Source organism: Papaver somniferum, unplaced genomic scaffold, assembly GCF_003573695.1.
Source record: "Papaver somniferum cultivar HN1 unplaced genomic scaffold, ASM357369v1 unplaced-scaffold_137, whole genome shotgun sequence".
NCBI classification, from domain to species: Eukaryota; Viridiplantae; Streptophyta; class Magnoliopsida; order Ranunculales; family Papaveraceae; genus Papaver; species Papaver somniferum.
In genome coordinates this window covers 11627854-11640650 of record NW_020622934.1, presented here as the reverse complement: position 1 = coordinate 11640650, position 12797 = coordinate 11627854, and the positions used below count along the sequence as shown (strand labels likewise).

Here is a 12797-nt window from a genome sequence, read left to right as displayed (position 1 = left end):
TATTACAACACAAACATGAGCACAAAACCAAGCTAGATTATTATTATTACACATACTAGCTTCTCATCCGTGCGATGCACGGGTCTGTTTCTTGCTTATGGAACATTGGAAGAAAAGGTCAGAGTTACTAAATTCTAATCACTGGTAACCAAGTAAAGTTTTTTAATAAGCAGTTCTCTACTTATATTTTTGTTTATCTATGTTTCCAGATTTCAGAATTGATCATTTTTTTTGAGTGACGCAACATTGTGAATAGCTTCATCAATTTTATACGTAACAAATGATGTGAAGGGTAAACACGACGTGAAATCTTAAGATGGTGTCATTTTTGGGTAACTCGATGCATAAAGTGCACAAAGTATCTATATTACACGAAATAACACTCCACAATAGCATATCAGGTTGAAAAAATTCCGAGTAAGCAAATTGTAGAATAAGTGCAAAACTATAAAAGAACCCAAATATCTACTAAAAGGAAAACAAAAACAAAGATGGAAGTTGGAAGTAATATTCTTCTTGATGATAGTCAATTTTTATTTTTGTCTGACATAACTAATAACTCAAGATTAGTTAAGGCGAGCATTTCCTTTAGAGTAGGCCTTATTAACAAGAGCATTCCAAGCTTTTATAATTTGTTCAAGTTTTGTCAAGAAATATTAAGATGTAAATTTAGAAGAAAAAAAATGGAATACTAACTTTCTTCTCTGTCAAAGAGACAGACTGCATGACCCTGATAACTATATATAACTAAAGCTACGCAAGGATATTAAATGAATTCCTTGTCTTAAATATGTAGAATATATAAACCCTTTATACGCTTAGGAATTTGCCTGTATCTAATTTTGTAAAAAAAAAGAACAACTTTCGATGTTAAATATGTGTCTTACATAAACAAAAACCAAACGGAGGGGAACAAAGAAATCAGTGTTGATATTAGTTACAATCTTCTACCAAATTTGTAAAAAACAAAAAGATAAAATATGCACCAATAATTAAGAAAATAAAAAACAATGATGTTGACTATTCACTTTACTAAGAAATCAAAATAGGAAACATCGAGAATCAAATTATGGTGATATCACGTTGATCACTTTTTACCTTGATATTGTTTGACGTATACTCGACAACGATATCTATAATAGTGCAAGATCGAGGTACCTGACCATAGATAATAAAAGTACATATCAAACAAACAACCCTAATTCGCATGAAAAAAAATACTAAAAGCGGCGTGAGCACAATCGGATTTGGCATTTGCTCGAATGCTTTATATATAGACACCAAACCCAGAAATCCCATAAAAGAGAATCAACTTTATTTTGGAATAATATTAATCTGATATCTGAAAAATATAAATTTTTGATGGCCAAAATCACCTTGTTATGGATTTTTTTTCCCCAACAAATATTGAGTATCTTTTCACACTGGTTCAGGAATCTAATTAATTTAAGTTTTTTATTTTTTTCAAATAGAATCTATAATATTTTATCTTTGGATAGTTTAGAAATCTACATTATCTTCGTATCACCGTAATTAGTGGTTGCAAATATTTTTGTAAAATAAATATATTATATATCAAGATATAAATAATTAGAAATCTACTTTATTCAATTTATTTTTTATTTTAGACTTATTTTACCTTTTAGTTATGGTATGAACAAAGTTAAGAAAAGTAATATGAAAATGAGGTCTATTACTTTGTTATTACTTGAATTTTTGTATGCTCATCTTAGTATTGGTTTGCTTTAGATTTTAAATTCTTAATTGCTTCAATTTTTTGTTTCAAATTCTAACAAGGGTTATTTGGTTTTTGGTACTCAACCTGGCTTTGGTCTAACATTTTTCCAGTCTTTGAGTTTGGTTTAAAGACCAACGTTGACCCGTGTTGACTCGGTTAGATGTTGATTTCCGTTTCGTGATTATTAAAAATTAAATAAAATATATATTTATTTAACGCAGTTAACAACAATGTTAGTCACGTGAGTTGTTGGCTATCAATAGAGCCTTGATCGTAGACAGAGAGCCAGAATCCATGGCTAGCAACAACTAGACTTGGTTCAAAAAAATTGGTTTCTCAAGCATTTTCACAAACACCTTGCATGTCTGCAAATGATAATGAAACATAGCCTAGTTTCGTTGTTGTATCGCCACCGCCACCCCACGCCACCGCCGCACAGTAAATAAGAAGAAGCTAAAAATGGTTTCATCAAGTTGAAGATGGTCTCGTTAAGTTCACTTTGTCCAGTCATGCAACATCTGATGGAGATACATTCAGATTAATTTCTAAGTCATTTTATTACCTGATTCTCTGAGAAAATTCAATTCTAACATCAACCCGTATTCCTCATCTGTCACAAACAATACCCAAACACACCTTAATCTCCATCATTCATCGCATATAAAATCAACAACAACCTCACTTTCTTTTCTTGCTATATTTCGCAAAAACGTGTCCAAAATCGAACCAATTTGTGGCAGATTGTAAGGCTAATCATCAAACAGGGAAAGTAGAGGAATTATGATTAATGAATATTTGATTTCTGTGTAGAATAATTGTAAGGCTAATCATGATACGCTGAATGAACCCATTCTTACACCACTCACACCATTTACTCCTTGTTCCACTAAACCTTAATCTCTTATGATATCTCCAACAACCATAGACAATGCTCTCCTCTTCGTGTTGATGCCCAGTTTGTTCAACTGGTTTCACGACAACATACATACCAAAATCCAAATTTATCTCAACTCTCTGAACCCAATCACAACACATTTCTCAATTCTCTTATTTTTTTTCCTAATTGAACAGTGTAATAACAATGTTATGCGATAACATAAACATTGAAGCAATGCATCCAATGGAAGAACATAGACCAATATTTTCCCCAACCGTTGAAAATTTTTCAACAAATTTCTGCATAAACTTCTTAGATACAAAAAACCCAAGTACAAATTTTCAATTTCCCCCAGTTTCGCCCTAATTCAGAAATCTCTAATTTCGTATTATCTTCTTCAATGTTCAAAATTTAGGGGAAATTGATCAGAAATCTAGGGGATATCTTAATGAATTCCTGATATCTAATGAGTTTTGATGGTCGGAAATGAAAAGCAGCCAAAGGAGAGTAGTAAATAAACTAGAGAGTTGCAGGAGAAGAAATTAGATAGATGCGAAATGACATAAGAGATGATGTACACCTGCATTGTTAGGACATGACGAGTAATTGTTACTAAAGTTTAATTTAGTTTAGTAATTTCCGATTTACTTCACCACATAACTGACACATCATGGTCTAACCGAGTCAACGCGGGTCAACATTGGTTTTTAGACCAAACGCAAAGGCTGGACAAATGTTAGACCAAACCCAGGTTTTGGTCAAAAACTGAGTACCAAAAACCAAATAACCCTTCTAACAATTATGTACCTTTTTACTTTTGGATAGGATCACCAAAAAAATTATTTGCAAGAAAGACAAAACACCGAGTTCAGAGGTTAGTACGATTATCAATTTTATTTTTTCTAATTCTTATCCGAAGTATCATCTTATTTTATATAGTTTTAATTGATAGAATGGAGTTGTAGGAAAAGAATGATTCTAATTGTAAACGGATATTGGACAGTAAACATTATTTTATTCAATAATTATGTGATCGATTTTGATGCATGATTGATTTAAATTTTTGATTTTATGCTAAAATTGCGAAAGTGTGATTAATTTTTGATTTTAGGAAATTATTGAATTATTAAAATAATCTTAGGAAATTATTTTAGTATATTTTTGGCAACATTAAATTTTTTGAAATAATTATTTTAGGAAATTGGTTAATGTCTTAAGATTTAAGACACTAAGAAAATTATACTAAGCAAAGAGAAATAAAGCGCAAACTGAAATTTCGTATTTTAAATTGCTCAAACAAAACGAATTCTCAAAACTCATTAACACTCCAAAAATGTGCTAAAAGAGAAAACCCAACCATATTACTGAAGAAAAAAATCGCCTTTTTTTCTAGAGCGCCCAATGCTTCAGCAAAAGAGAAAGCATGCACTATTCTTTTCCATCTTGACTGTAAGGTTCATTGCGGCAATACAACTATACTATCTACAACTACACTACAATGTTAATCCCTCATCGTGTTTTCTAGAGGAGTCAATGACTACACTATAATATCTAAAACAGTAATAATTATATTGTTCTGCGGAAACAAAGATAGTCATTTTCCAATAATATTATTCATAAACTTGATTAAATTTTATTTTATTCAATTAAGTGATATTTAGTGGGATAAGTTGAGATCACTCCATATCATATTCATGGACCTGTATAACAGTAGTTATTTATTAAAGCCAAGGAATACCGATGTTAACAATATTTATATTTTTCCATTATTTCCATTATCAGTTTACAGTGTCATAACCCACGGTGTCTAAATTTTTTAAAAGTGCAAAAGCCAACCATACACATGTATCGATCCCCATAATGAGTTGTACCAACACAGTTTCTATGATTATTGAGAAATTTCGTAAACACACCTTAAATGTATCGATGAAAATGGGGACCGATACAAACCTTTAGTATGTTGGTCACAATACAGATGTCTCCAACAGCTGAAACACTATCAATTATTTGCAATAGCCAGCATAATACCTATTTTCCTTTTTCGATCTATTTGCATATTCTTCGTCAAAATATCCCCTTTACATGCAAAATATATTTACAATTATAACTAAGAAACCTAATTGAACGAATCGTAAGGTCTCTTGAATATGACTACCTGTTATTTGATAAAGGACGTTGAAGCAACCTGCAAATGGATCAATGCAAGTGGATCAATAACTTGCCAATACTTGCCAAATAAGGCTTAAGGGAATCCAATCAGAATGCACCACCAGCACTAGCAAATAACCAATCAAAAGAAATTCAAATCTTGATAATAATAATAAGAGGAAGAGAAAAAAGGAAAATTGATAACAATTTTTTATGTGGAACAAAAAGAGAAGTGATAATGCAGACATAGTTCGAGATCTTCACTTGCATGGTCCCATTGTTGAGTAGTTAATGATTAGTACTCTGATGATCAGCCATAGCTGTGTTAGTTTTTCTATTTGCTGCCTGGAAACACAAAACGAACTAAGATTCTCATTGATCAAAAATATTACTATTTTTACTATTTGCTTTTCTCAATCAAAATACCATGGCTAACAAAAAAGAAAACTATCAGAATACCACAATAAATAAATAAAAAATCTTAAACAAAATTTCATAATCAACAAAAAAAAATAAAAAAATTAATTGAGATTTCACAATAAAAACAACGACCTTCATAAAGAAATGCACACGAAAATATAAACAACTTCAGAAGGTAATTAACTTATTTCTTACCAAAGAAGATTTTGATTATCTTGAAGAAGACACCAATAGAAAAAGGACTTGGATCTTTTTGAGTTGCCTTGGAGACGGCCGCATTAAACGGCAACTTGAACATTAACCATAACTTTTTCGAAAATAATATTTACAATACAATAAGAAGAAGGAAGAGAAAAATCACCTAAGCTGATTTCAAAGTAGAGAAGTAGCTCAATCGACTATATCTTTTTAGAACCTGCAAAAATAAACAACAACCACTGATCAGAAGAAAAAATTCTAAGCATCTGTAAAACAAACCCTAAAAACAGAGGCAACGCCCGAAAAATGAGCTTTGACTTTTCCTCGAGCGTTTTTATATATAGGAGAGGATACTAGTATTTCTGGAATTAATATTTCATATTTACCAAGAAATTTGTAAAAAAAATTCCTTTGCTAATCTTAGAAATTTTGGTATTACTTTTGGCTGGAATACCTTACTTGTTGTATTCCATATTATTCTTGACTGAAAGGTAACATGGTAAAAAAGGAAAAATACATCAATTTCTTTTCAATTTTATAAAACTATATTTCTCTATATAAAAACGTTCTTTCAGAGATTCTCCAATGGCGGTTGTGTGCGTTTCTTAGGTGGCAACCCAAACAAGACATCCTCATCCAATTTTTCCTTAAATTTAGGGGGAGAAAACATTTCATCTCCAATGGTGTTGTTGGTGATTTCTCATGAATTAAATGCATTTTTATTTTTAGTAAATTTTAGATTTTATTACATGTAAAGAGGGCTATTTAATATATTGGAATTAATTTTAGAAAGCAAAAGCTTACTTGGATAGCTTGACATTGTCAAGATGAATGTCTAAAACTTGACATTCACTTTGACAATGTCTAACAAAAATTAAGCCATATCATCTTTCACATTGATTTAAAAAGTTGGGTTGGAGAAGATTTTTAGGGAAAATGAATGTCTATCCTATGTGGACTTAGACATTTATCTTCACATACATTCCATTGGAGAAGCTCTTAGAACTTAAAAATTAATTACTTAAACCAGGGTTATTTTTTAGTTATAAACTTATGAACACAAATTAAATTACTAATAAATCGCTCATCACTCTTAACATGTATAGCAAATACCTAAATTACACATTGTAATTTTATTTTTTCAAATCTTTTTATGGAAAGAACAATACTAAGAAAAATTAATATCGGAACTCATTTTCTGTTGTCCGCTGATTAAAGATTTAATGTGGGTTGTAGTTGTAGTGGTAAGGGGTATCGTTCAAACTCAAACTTGTGAAGGTAATGGATTTTTAGATTTAAAAATATATATACAAAAATATTAACAGTTTGGGCGAGAGGTAACCAAGACACTAGATTCCACTATTATGCAAAATTGAATGATAAATATTTCAAAACTCTATTCGATTCTTAAATCCTCTTTTATCTTTAATTCACTATCAATCATACAGATTCTCAAACATTATTTGTAAACCTTAAGCATAGATTATCAAGAGATTAAACCAAGCATAACCTATCAAACTGAATAACAAATAATTAAGACAATCATTCAAATAATTTAAAACTCTGCAAAAGCAGCGATTAGGTGAATTATATAATTAAATGAAATAGTTACCCATTTATGTTGCGTGAATAGCTTCCTCCATTTCCTTGGTTACGAGGGAATTAGTCGCTCATCATGTTGGAAAACCTCTCAAAGAATTTCATTGATGCTCAAAAGTGTTTTACAATGAAGAGAAAGATAAGTAAATAGTATTAAACAGGATTCTGCGACCCACAAAAGGCGTCCAAAATAAACGACAGAGAAGAGGTGCGATTGTTACTGAATCTCTAAGACCCACACCTACGACCAACGCATGTGAGCCTCTTTCACTGTTGATAAACGACTGCTGCAGCGAGTCTGTTCTTCGCGTTCTTGGTGTTCTTCATCATCAGCAGCAGCAGAAACAGAGTTTGATCAACTCTTGATTTCTGCTTCTGTGGCTCTCCTCTCTCCTCCCTCCTCCCAACTCTCGACAGCCTCTCTACTAAACCCAAGGGGTCCTTTTATACCCAACAGGTGCGTTTAATCTCGCCATAACTCGAGATAATCTTCATTATTGCCGCTGTCCAAAAATAGGGAATAATTGCCAAAAATAGAAGATTCTTACGTACTCTTGCTTCCTGCACACTCCCAATTGCCTTCTCCACGCCTCAACACTCGTCCAATGCTAGTAGAACTCCTCCATGCACACAAGAACTTCAATTTTGCTCGTGTTACAATACACGTGCTCTGTTTTGGGTGTGTGAATCATCACGCGTTTTCCAGCCAATTCCTATAAAACCCACTGCCCAAAATGTGTTCCTTAACCTATATCACATCTCTCTATCAAATTTCAGCCATTGAATCGACCTACAACTCCTTCATTTTCTCGATCGAAATCTCCCCTGAACTGTGAACATTTTCCCGCCAATTTTCAGAATTTGAATTTTGAAGAAGGGTGTCCCCCTATCCAGTTCTGGGGTGCGAATAGCAGATGCCTTGGGGGTGACCTGGGGGTGCCCCTTAGTAATTAGGTTACCCCTTATCCAACCTTGGGAGTCCGAATAACACGTGTCCTCCGGGTGCCAAAATCAACTTTTCGAGCCGAATTTTCCAAAAATATTTATTTCCAAAAAATACCTACAAATACATAAAATAACAAAATTAGTACAAAATCGAGTGCCAACAATATATAGTATTGAGATCAAATTAGACACAAAAATGTGTCTATCATCCGCTTTTGAACTGATTTTTTTTTCTTTCCCAAAGATATGCTTAATGTTGTTTTATTGTTTGTCATGATTTTCTATAATGATATTGTATCTTGTTTATTGGACAGGATCTGCAATCATTTTTTTTTGCGGAAGAGGAAGCACGGTTCGATCAACGGATAATTATTCATAATTCCATGTATATATTTTGATTCTTATTATTAATTTGATTTTAGTTAGGATTACTTTAATTATTATTGGTTTGGAATTGTAATTAATATTAGTTTAATTATAAAAACTGTAATGTAATTGGACGCTGGACATTAGACATTCTTTTTATTTTATTACGATTGATTCCGTTTTGTGATGAAATCATGATGAACAATTCATGTCTTGATGTGATTTTATTTCTACTTATTTGTGAATTTTAATGTTAGATCTAAATTAGATATTAATTATATTTTACCCGATTTTATATGTATTTTTAACAATTTTATAAGATGGTGTAATACTTACAGGGTGTTAGTGCTCAAGGGAGTTGGGGGAGTTGGGTGTAGTTTGGTTTTTTCCTGTTAGTCGTGCGGGAGTTCAAAGGAGTCTCTCGAAATCTCTGTTAGTCGTGGGAGAGTTTAGAAGAGTCTCCCGAACTCCCTAGAAAACCCTGTTAGTCGTGGGGGAGTTTGAAAGAAACTCTCAAACTCCCTGTTAGTCGTTAAAATTAGAATGATAGGGAGTTGGTGTTTTGGGGGAGTTCTGGGGAGTTCTACGGAGTTTATAGTGTATTTTTTCCTCACTCCAAATCTCTCAAAAAAGTAGAGATTTCTGGAGAGTCTCTCAAACTCCCCACACTCAAAACACCAAACTCTCTCAAACTCCCCACACTCTCTTACACTCCCTCAAAATCCCCAAGATTCAAAATACATTAAACTCCCCCAAACTCACTCGTGGACTAACCCCCTGTTAATTCTTTTTGGTAATATTTTTCTTGAATGTAATTCGCCGGAAAATATTTTGTGGGTTTAAAAAATTCTCTTGAAATATTGGCTGAAATTTAGAATGGTGAGGCCAGAATCAACCAGAAGCTCCGGTTAACCACGTCGTTCGAAAAAATTCTGTTTTTATATAAAAAATTTATACAATTCCTAAACAGAGGAAGACTTCTCCAAGGAGAATGAGGAAGTTGTCGGTGAACAAACCTACAAATGTTCATGTTATCTGATTCAAAAATAACGTTACTCCAACCATGGGAGAGAGCTAGATCATACCTTCAACCAGAGCCCATGCCTCTGCCTGAAATGCACAACTTTCGCATTTTATCTATCTAACTAGATTTATTGAAACTAAATACTCTCACCACATTCACCACATTCATTGTGGCCCCACAATATATGGTGAGAGTATTGAGAAAGAAAGCTCTCTCATTGATTCAAGACCCACACTAATTAACAATTAACATCGTCTTAAACCACATTTACACCTTCAACATAACCCACTTTCCTTCCATCATAAATAACCATGCGATGCAAGGCACTAAGCCCACTACTTGGCGTAAACTAACTCCTACCTCCTGTCTTTTTTATTTGCATCTTACTGCTCCAAATCTTCTTCATGAATCAGTTATAAATAAAAATGGAATTTTCAGTTCATGCGCAGGTTGGTTTGGTTTCTACTACTTTAGTTTAGATCTTCCAGTCATTGTACTGATGTTGTTGTGCGTTTTTCACCAATTCATATAGTTAGTTCAATTGATTCATTGCTTTGCAGATATTAGATAATGGATTGCACCTATCAGCTGAATCGGATGCATTGTTCTTCTTACAACATTTGATATGTCGCAGGTAGTACTATTACAATGTCTCCTCATTCCCATATCTATTTGAATCTAATAGAGATAGAGATATAAGATCTCCCAGCCTTTTGATTTCAAGTTGATCTCTCTAAGCAGCATGTTTAACTGTTTGTTATTTTCAAAGAGAAAACTGAATGCTAACTGTTTGTTAAAATGCTAAACAGAATTTCGTCCTAAATTCCGATGTTTTGTGATCCAATTGATAACTCTGAGGCTAAGATTCAGGTAACTATTTCTTATTTTCTTTGAATACTTTTTCTTTTTTAGTTCCACTTCTAATTTTTTTTGTTTCGATATTATGATTTTCATGAAACGAATATACATATTTTGCTTTATTAAACTGTTGTTGTTGGTTGTCAAAATAAGGTTTTGATTTGAAGATTGTATCTTTGTTAGTGTGGTGCGGTGAACAACTAAAACATAAAGTGAAAATAAGATTTTTGTGATTTTATTTTGATTATTGAATTTTGGGGTTCCTTCACTGAAGAAGATTAGGACCATCAACTTAAAAACAATGTAGCCTATAAGAGAATCCATAGGGTAGAATGGGTGGTGAGGTGGTTTATAAGAGTGACAAGTGATGCAAGGGATTGAATTTTCAGCGTCTGTGATGTTGCTTTGAAGTTTAGGGTCTAACCTGAACCATTAAATATGGCATGGTCTTTCCTATATATTAGTTTGAGTTGTGAAAGTTTGGATATACATAGTGTATCAAAGAAGTAATATTCCATTCTAAACTGAATATCTATAAGCGTCTATGAAAAGAAAGGGTTTTCATGAAATATTTTACATTATGCGACTTGAAGCGAAAGGAGTTGGCCGAAACTAAGGTAATGAAATTTGATTTTGGATTTGATTCAATCTCCCTGATCGTGTTGCGGTTGATTCCATATAATATCCATGGGTTATTTTCTTATATTATGCTTTATTATTTTCCTGTTCTCTGATCATGTTTTCTACCCAATTGATGCATTTGGCCATACCGGTCCCGGTGCGAAACCGTTAACTCAATTTGTCGGTTTAAACATTCGTACAATCTGTTTGATTGACTTTTGGATGGTTTTAAACATCAAAAGAATTTTATTATTTTGGTGAGAGAGGAGATAACGTGAAGCTTCAATCTATTGTGATGCCTCTTTGTGAATTTGATCATTTTGAGAAGAGGCATGCTCTGTATGGTAGGGATCATGTCTCTTTTCAACTATCAGACATAAAAGTAATTGCATCACTGGATCGACCATAGAAAGAACTGAGCTGAATTATAAAGGTCATATGAAATTTAAATTCTTAATGTATTCCTTATTTTTGTTTCTTAAATCCCTTTTCAGTCATGTGTATGTGGTGTATAGTGGGTTACTTTGTGGTTTATTGTGTTACTTAATCAAAGCCCCAACCTTAGGATTTAATAAGTAAAAGAAATGGATTGACAATTTTACTAAAACTTTCATTGAAGAACACCAACAAGAACCAAATACTATCCATTTCCATCTCAGTTCCCATCCTTTAATTTTTGCATATGTAAAAGACTTGCATTCCAGATCCATCTCTACCGTTACCTTACCCAAATGATTTTCTCTTTCACTAACCATCCTCCACTGACATCAATTTTTGTTTCTGTTTTTCTGTAGAGGTGGCTCCAAATTGATGTGTAATGTAGAGTAATATGTCAAAGAAAAAAAACTAGAGTGAAGTTGTGAATTATACTAACCCCATTACAAGATTATCCTCCCCAAACATACATTTTTCGCTCTCTTGCTTATGGTGAACCACCATAGCGTTGAAGCACCTATATATGTGGGGCTTCCGGTGTGAAGTACAAGAGCCTTAGAGCACTTCTAAATATTTTGTATAAGTTGATTTTTTATATTGTTTTGTATTCCTTATTCTGCCATTGAATATTTATCATTTGCTAATTTGTCCAATAGGAATCAGATGTTTGGACAAGAAGGTGCAAAAATACCGAATTATATAGAATGGTTCCCAAAAGACTTCGTGAAAGGGACCAATATGGCCATGGAATGTGCAGTTGCTCGCGTAGAATGATGCCTGTCTTGGGAGATCGATAGAAAGGTCAGGAACCTCAGTTTCTCATTAAAATATTTTACATAAACTTTGTGCCTCTGTAGTTGCGTTTTACTTGTAATTTCTGAGTAGATATTGGAGAACCCTAACATAGTGGTTGGTTTTGCTGGTGAGAGTGATATCTGAATATATACACCCACACCTATCCATATAGAATATTAGAAGACCTTACCAAATGTTCTAAACAATACTCCCTCCGTCCCACCATTAAGTGACCTAGTTTGAATTTGCACAAATTTTAAGGCAAGTGGGAGAGAGAGTGGCATCCTATTATTTTTTCCATATTTGCCCTAAAAAAAACTGAAATACCAGCTACGTCTTCCCTCCAATCTCCAAATCGACAAATTCACAATTTCAACTTTCGTTCTCAATACAAAAACCCAGAATATACGTGATCTCTGTTTACTGTAAACTTCAGGTGATTCAATCAGAGATTTCTCTTCACTCATAAACTTCAAGTTTGATTTTTACAGAAACAAAGTTCCAAAATCAAATTCAGATCTCTCTTTACTGTAAACAGGTGATTCAATCTGAGATCTCTATTCACTCACAACTTCAGGTGATTTGTATGTACCCATGATAAGTACTCCATCTGAAAAATCAATAAGATAAAGTTCATCAAATCTCCACCTGAAAATGAGATAAATTTCAGATCTGAAAAATATCAAATCAAATTCTCAAAGCAGGAGTATTGTAAAGCAGGAAAATCAATTTGAGTTTCAGAATAAGTAAAACTTCTAAGGTAAATATCCAAC

General features: G+C 32.9%; 2 long non-coding RNA genes across 2 annotated transcripts; one reads left to right on the top strand and one right to left on the bottom strand.

Moving 5' to 3' along the window:
- Positions 1-4429: 4429 nt before the first annotated feature.
- Positions 4430-5467, bottom strand: LOC113334965. The gene is made up of 3 exons (XR_003353064.1): positions 5379-5467; positions 5028-5108; positions 4430-4800 (listed from the first exon to the last, which is right to left on the bottom strand). It is a non-coding gene; the product is annotated as an uncharacterized LOC113334965 (long non-coding RNA).
- Positions 5468-9658: 4191 nt separating this feature from the next.
- LOC113334964 lies at positions 9659-11776 on the top strand. The gene is made up of 4 exons (XR_003353063.1): positions 9659-9764; positions 9876-9949; positions 10125-10185; positions 11589-11776. It is a non-coding gene; the product is annotated as an uncharacterized LOC113334964 (long non-coding RNA).
- Positions 11777-12797: the final 1021 nt, after the last annotated feature.